Source organism: Macaca thibetana, chromosome 11 (assembly GCF_024542745.1).
Source record: "Macaca thibetana thibetana isolate TM-01 chromosome 11, ASM2454274v1, whole genome shotgun sequence".
NCBI lineage: Eukaryota > Metazoa > Chordata > Mammalia > Primates > Cercopithecidae > Macaca > Macaca thibetana.
Genome location: NC_065588.1, coordinates 92,786,152 through 92,793,904, shown reverse-complemented (window position 1 = coordinate 92,793,904; position 7,753 = coordinate 92,786,152).

Below are 7,753 nucleotides of genomic sequence, written 5' to 3'. Positions count from 1 at the left end.
ACATGTTAAAATGTAACCCTAACACTTGCCAGTGGTTTAGTCAGGGTAGGCACTAAAAGCCCACTGATATTTGAATGACAGACTTCCCAAAACCTTATATATTAATAACTTCAGATTTGACTGTATTCGGAGGAGGGACTGTGCCTTATGAGCACAGTTCTTCCACACAGGCAAACCACAAGTTCACTTTTTTTCTTTTTCTTTTCTTTCTTTCTGTTTTTTTGTTTGTTTGTTTGTTTGTTTTTTGACAGGGTCTCACTGGAGTACAGTGGCATGATCAGTACTCACTGCAACTTCGACCTCCTGGGCTCAAGGATCCTCCCACTTCAGCCTCCTGAGCATCTGGGACCATAGGCGTGTGCCACCACACCCAGTTAATTTTTTATTTTTATTTTTGTAGAGACAGGGTCTCACTATGTTGCCCAGGCTGGTCTCAAACTCCTGACTTCAAAGTGATCCTCCCACCTTGGCCTCTCAAAATGCTGGAATTTCAGGCATGAGCCATGGTGTTCATTCACCCCCTGAAGTTCACTTTTTTGCATTACATATCTAGTTCAGTTTATCATTACTTCACACATTCTCAACCCATTTAACAGTTCAGCTGCTGTTTACGTGAGTTGGACTTCAAGTGACAGACAGATTGAAGCTGCTATAATATTATCCAATTCAATCTTTTTCATTCTTGCAGAGTTTGCTATTATTTACCTTCTATTTGTATATGTTTGAACCCAAAATGCCAAAATCCAAGTGTAAATTTTGTGATGCATTTTCTGAGCAGTAGACTTGTATTAAACAAAGAAAAATTCATTTTGAAGTTCTCAGTATGCAAATGGTCATTCAACATAAGAAAATGGTGAAAGTCAGATAAAAGTTGGTATGTTAACAGCTCAGCATAAGAGATATATTATTTCCTCAACTAGTATCAAAGAAAGTCATAGAATAACAATTTTTGACTAAGAGAAATTCAGATGAATAAGATAAAATAATTGAAGTAAAAGTCATAATTACCTTGCATACCATATATTAAATTTCTCAGCTCAGATGTTCTAGTTGAAGTACCCCATTGCATAAAAGAACTTGTTGAGGTAGGGCACAGTGGATCACTCCTGTAATCCCAGCACTTTGGGCGGCCAAGGCAGGTGGATCATCTGAAGTCAAGAGTTCGAGACCAGCCTGACCAAAATGGAGAAACCCCGTCTCTACTAAAATTACATAATTAGCCAGGCATGGTGGCACATGCCTGTAATCCCAGCTACTTGGGATGCTGAGGCAGGAGAATTGCTTGAACCTGGGAGGCAGAGATTGTGGTGAGCCGAGATCATGCCATTGCACTCCAGCCTGGGCAACAAGAGCAAAACTCCATCTCAAAATAATAATAATAATAATAATAATAATAATAATAAATTGTTGAAAGTGTTTTTTACACCAAGCGTGGTGGCTCACGCCTGTAATCCCAGCACTTTGAGGGGCCGAGGTGGGCAGATCATAAGGTCAGGAGACCATGCTGGCTAGCCTGGTGAAACCCCGTCTCTACTAAAAATACAAAAAAATAGCCGGGTGTGGTGGTGGCTACTTGTGTTCCCAGCTGCTCGGGAGGCTGAGGCAGGAGAATGGTGTGAACCCAGAAGGCGGAGCTTGCAGTGAGCCGAGATCACGCCACTGCACTCCAGCCTGGGTGACAGAACAAGACTCCGTCTCAAAAAAAAAAGTGTTTTTAAAAAACTGACAAAATATTTATCTTTTGAAGTGTCAAGGCTGTTCATAAAATGAGCAATATCATTTATGGACAGGAAAAGAAATTCCAATTTAAAATGGACAATTATTGGCTCAGCGTGGTGGTTCATACCTGTAATCCTAGCACTTTCGGAGGCTGAGGCAGGAGAATCCCTTGAGCCCAGGAGTTTGAGACCACTCTGGGCAACATAGGGAGACTCTGTCTCTAACTTTTAAAAAAATAAAATAAAGAAAGTAAAATGGATAGTTATTATGGCACTTGCTGTATCTTTTGAAATGGATTTTCTTTTTCTTTTTTTTCTTTTCTTTTTTTCTTTTTCTTTTTTTTTTTTTTTTTTTTTTTTTTTTTTGAGACAGGATCTCGCTCTGTCTCCCAGGCTGGAATGCAGTAGTGCAATTCCAGCTCACTGCATCTTCCACCTCCTGGGCTCAAGGATCTTCCCACCTCAGCCTCCAGAGTAGCTGGGACCACAGGTGCATGCCCGGCTAATTTTTTTTTTTTTTTTTTTTTTTTTTTTTTTGGTAGAGATGGACTCTTGCTATGTTGCCCAGGCTGGTCTTGAACTCCTGGGCTCAAGCGATCCTCCCATCATGGCTCCCAGGGTGCTGGGATTACAGGCATGAGCCACCATGCCCAGTCATGAAATGAATTTCATCCTTTGAAAAATCCTATTCTTTAATACGGATGTAGCTAAATACTCTTCCAGCACAGCAGTAAGTGGATTCATCATGAGTAGTGTTAAAGAAGAGGGAAATAAAAAATAAATGACAATGTTATTTTTTTGTCAATTTTTCTTTTCTTTTTTTTTTTTTTTAAGACGGAGTCTCGCCCTATTGTCCAGGCTGGAGTGCAGTGGCGTGATGTTGGCTCACTGCAAGCTCCGCTTCCTGGGTTCACGTCATTCTCCTGCCTCAGCCTCCTGAGTAACTGGAACTACGGGCACCCACCACTGCGCCTGGCTAATTTTTGTATTTTTAGTGGAGACAGGGTTTCACCATGTTAGTCAGGATGGTCTTGATTTCCTGACCTCGTGATCCGCCCATCTTGGCCTCCCAAAGTCTGGGATTACAGGCATAAGCCACTGCACCCGGCCGTCAAAGTTATTGATCACAGCATAATCCTGAAAACTGGAAAGGAAGTTAAGCCATGAAATATTGGTACTGTGTGCTTCATCAAATCAAACTTGAAGAACAAGTCTCAAAATTCTCAACCTGATACCAATATATGTTCAATATACTGGCTCATAAATTAAAGTTGAATATATTTTCTCATTAATGAATGCTCAGGCCGGATGAGGTGGCTCACACCTGTAATCCCAGGGAGGCTGAGGCAGGTGGATCACTTGAGACCAGGAGTTTGAGACCAGCTTGGCCATTATGGTGAAACCCTGTCTCTACCAAAAATACAAAAATTAGCTAGGCATGGTAGTGCATGCCTGTAATCCTAGCTACTCAGGAGGCTGAGGCAGGAGAATCACTTGAACCCGGGAGGTGGAGGTTGCAGTGAGCCGAGATCGTGCCACTGCACTCCAGCCTGGGCAACAGAGTGAGATTCTGTCTCAAAAAAAAGAAAGTTCAATGGACAAACAAATGAAATAAATTGGTGTGACTACTAAATTGGTGGAGGCTCTGTTATGTAAGTGGAACATACGCTGTAACTGCAAGAAATTAAGAAATTTTATAAACAAATTCTGCATAACAAAGAATTATTAAGGAGAGACAAGGGAAACATAATTAAAGGAGGAAGTATGTAATTTAGATACTTACAATTTATTTCAGATAAATGAGAAATAAAGCCAGGCATGGTAGCTCATACCTGTAGTCCCAGAACTTTGGGAGGCCAAGGCAAGAGGATCGTTTGGGCCCAGGAGTTCAAGACCAGCCTGGGCAACACAGTGAGATCTCATCTCTATGTAAAAAAAAAAAAAAAAAAAAAAGATGCCACTCAGGAGGCTGAGGTGGGAGGATTATTGAACTCAGGAGGTCGAGGCTACGGTGAGCTGTGATGGTGAGCTGGAGCCTCTCTGCTCCAGCCTGAGTAATAGAGCAAGACCGTGTGTCAAAAAAAAAGAAAGAAAGAAAGAAAGAAAGAAAGAAAGAAAGAAAGAAAGAAAGAAAGAAAGAAAGAAAGAAAGAAAGAAAGAAAGAAGGAAAGAAAGAAAGAACAAGTAATTTTTAGCATAAGTATGTCCCATTCAATGTTTTTTAGTCTGAAGTCCATATGCACAGGCAATTAGAAATAATTACAATTTAACTGGATGTCTTATATTTGTATTAGCTTGATCAGGCAACCCTAAGGGAAGGGCAATTATTTTTTTAATTTCCCAGAACTTAGATTGCTTCTTTTAAAAATAGCAGCCTCTTTTTTTTTATGGTTGTAATAAATCCGTATGAATCGCTCTGTTTTCTGCATTAATTTTGTTGCCTCACAGGAGATTTATTTTCTTTCTATGGTGTGGTATCCTGCTTTCACGCTGTTGGTTTTCCTTAAATGTTTGTGACTTCTTGGTTATGTATTCACACTTATAATTTTAGGTTTAGATTGACCTATTTAGGTAGCTGGAGCATTTCAGCTCATGACATTCCTTGTTTTCTTGGCAATTAATGCAATTCCTGGAGAGGGGAGATAGACTATGTGGCCAGGCAGGCTTTTCTTTAGGGGGCGTAGGTAGCTTGCTGTCCAAATGCAGGTGCTCCCCATTCCCTAAGACCAGGAAAAAGATGTCCTGATTTGCCTGCCACAGTCACAGGTTATACCTCTTTTTCTGGCATAATTATTAATAGTGCTTTCTTTCACTCAAAGTGTCCCAGTTTAGACAATAGATTACATTTTCATCTTTCATACAACAGATGGAAGTTAGCTGGGATATTGTCCCATTTCTCTCTCTGGCCCCAGCACCTGCCTTGGGAGTATTTGGCAGCAAATATCCCAGTTAATTTAGAGAGCAGAACTCATAGCTTTAATCTGGGGGCAAATGTTACAGCAAGCACTCGGAGAATAAAAGACTGATACAGTTACCCCACAGCTCTGTAATTAATTATCCTATTGGCTGCCTGCCTTTGCCCTTATTACTTAGGATCTTAGGTTTCCTTATCAGGGGTCATCAGAACTATTGTCTTTCACCTAAATAGGATTGCAGATTTTTATATCCCCGATGCGTGTTATCATCCATGTCTACCCCATCGGCTTTCCTATTCCACATTAAATTTATCATAGCACTTATAATATTACCTATAGTAACAATAATTATAGGTAAGATGTGAAAACATTTTGGGTCAGGCACGTTCAAAGCTCTTGACTTGTATTAATCCTCACAGGAACAACACTATGAGGGGGTTGTATTATCTCTACTTTCCAAATATGAAAATTGAGGCATAGATCAGGTAAGTAATTTACTCAAGGGCCAGAAGACACAAAGAGAGTAAGCAACTTACCAAGAACCCAGCTCTCACGTTCATATTCTCAATGGCCACCTGAATCCCTCAAGTGTAATGACGACCCTCTTCCAGGCTGATATAGTTTGGATATTTGTCCCCTCCAAATCTCATGCTGAAATGTGATTCCTAGTTTTGGAAATGGAGCCTGATGGGAAGCCTTCCGTTCATGGGGTATAGCCTTTATGAATGGCTTGGTGTCCTCCCCATGGTAATGAGTGACATATCACTCTATTAGTTCAAGCGACAGCTGATCGTTTAAAAGACTTTGCTCCCTCTCTCACTGTGTGACATGCTGGCGCCCCCTTCACCTTCTACCATGAGTGAAAGCTTCCTGAGGTGCTGACTAGAAGCAGATGCTGATACCATGCTTCTTGTACAATCTGCAGAATGATGAGCCAAAATAAACCTCTTTTCTTTATAAATTACCCAGCCTTGGCTGGGCACAGTGGCTTACGCATGTAATCCCAGCACTTTGGGAGGCTGAGGGAGGTGGATCACCTGAGGTCAGGAGTTCGAGACCAGCCTGGCCAACGCGGTGAAACCCCGTCTCTACTAAAAAATACAAGAATCAGCCAGGTGTGGTGGCCAGTGCCTGTAATCCCACCTACTTGGGAGACTGAGGCAGAAGGCAGAGGTTGCAGTAAGCAGAGATTGAGTCACTGCACTCCAGCCTGAGGGACAAAGCAAGACTCCGTCTCTAAATAAATAAATAACCCAGCCTCGAATATTCTTTTATAGCAACACAAAATGGACTCATACACAGAGGTATGCCTGCTTGGGGTTTAGCACTTCTATATTAATGTGGTTATTTCTGCAGGGTTTTGGAAAGGAAGGAAAAGTTAACACAGGAGCTCAGTTAACTATCATAAACCAGAAGCTCCTCAAACTTTTTTTTCAAACTCAGGTGTTGTGCCTTGTTGAATTAAAGAAGGTTCTGGTCCAAATGATTTGTTGTCATGCAATCAGCTTCAACCTATTAGTCAACTATTTCTCATATGCACAAACATTCACACACTACCTCCCACTGTCTTATCAATCTGGAAAGCTAGATGAAGATCTGTCATAAAAGCAGGAAAGGTGCCGTGGAGATTTCTACATGACCCTGGACACTCAGCTGCAGGTACATTATGGGCCACTCCAGGGTCATAATAGAGCATCCTTTTATAGTTAATAATCCAAAAATCATATTATTTTAAATCAGAAAGGGGCAGTAACAACCAAGACCAATCTCATCATTTTGCAAATAAGAAATTCCAAAGAGATCGAGTGACTTCCCCATCATCGTATTAGCTATTTACTGTAATTAGTGATAAGGCCAGAATTACCACCCAGTGACCTAACTAACCCAGAGTTCCACTTCATTCTGTCTCATTGCCTCTCTACTTGGTTGCTTTGGGAACAAAATGAACTATCATCAGAATCATTATTGCGTGTCCAGAAAGGGTTGTTTTATGTAGGTTTGATCTAAATATTCTGGACCCAAATATTATGGACCCAACAAAATATTCTTTTGTAAAAACTACTATCTCAAATTTAAAGGAAGCCTTTAAAAATTGGTTGCCATATCTGTTGAGGCTCTCTACATTATTTTTCAGAGTTTTCTCTGATATGTATGCTGGTACAATAAACCATGATTATTTTCACCCCCAGCATAACACTGACTTTTATTTATTCAAATATATTAACATTTTCATCTCAACTGACTCACTTACCAGGAGCAACAGGTTTTTAGGCCACTGCCTGGAATAATCCATATCACTCCTCTGCTGGGTAAAATAAAGAATATTTCTCCACTATAAGACTCATGAACTTTGAAAAGTGAATGCTTTTTAGCTGGGTGCGGTGGCTCACGCCTGTAATCCCAACATTTTGGGAGGCCAAAGTGAGCGGATCACCTGAGATCAGGAGTTTGAGACTAGCCTGGCCAACATGGCAAAAACCCGTCTCTACTAAAAATACAAAAAAACTAGCCGGGCATGGTGGTGCGAGCCTGTAGTCCCAGCTACTCGGGAGGCTGAGGCAGCAGAATCACTTGTACCCAGGAGGCAGCAGTTGCAGTGAGCCGAGATCACGCCACTGCACTCCATCCTGGGCAATAGAGGGAGACTTCGTCTCAAAAAAATAGAAATAAAAATACGAAAAAATTACAAAAAATTAGCCGGGCATGGTTGTACACACACCTGTAGTCCCAGTTGCTTGAGAGGCTAAGGCACAAGAATCGCTTGAACCCAGGAAGCGGAGGCCAACATCATGCCAGTGCACTCCAGCCTGGGCGACAGAGTGAGACTCTGTCTCTAAAAAAAGAAACAAAAAGAAAACTGAATGCTTTTCTTTCTATTTTTCTTGTTTTTCTTTGTTTCATTATTATTATTATTTTTGATAGTCATAGGCTTTCTGTGTTATGGATGCATTCTAAAAATTGCAACATTTGAAAGGTTTAAAAAATGGGGTGTGAAGGGAGGCTGGGCATGGTGACTCACGCCTGTAATCCCAGCACTTTGGGAGGCTCAGGCGGGCAGATCACCTGAGGTCAGGAGTTCCAGACCAGCCTGGGCAACATGGTGAAACCCCGTTTCTACTA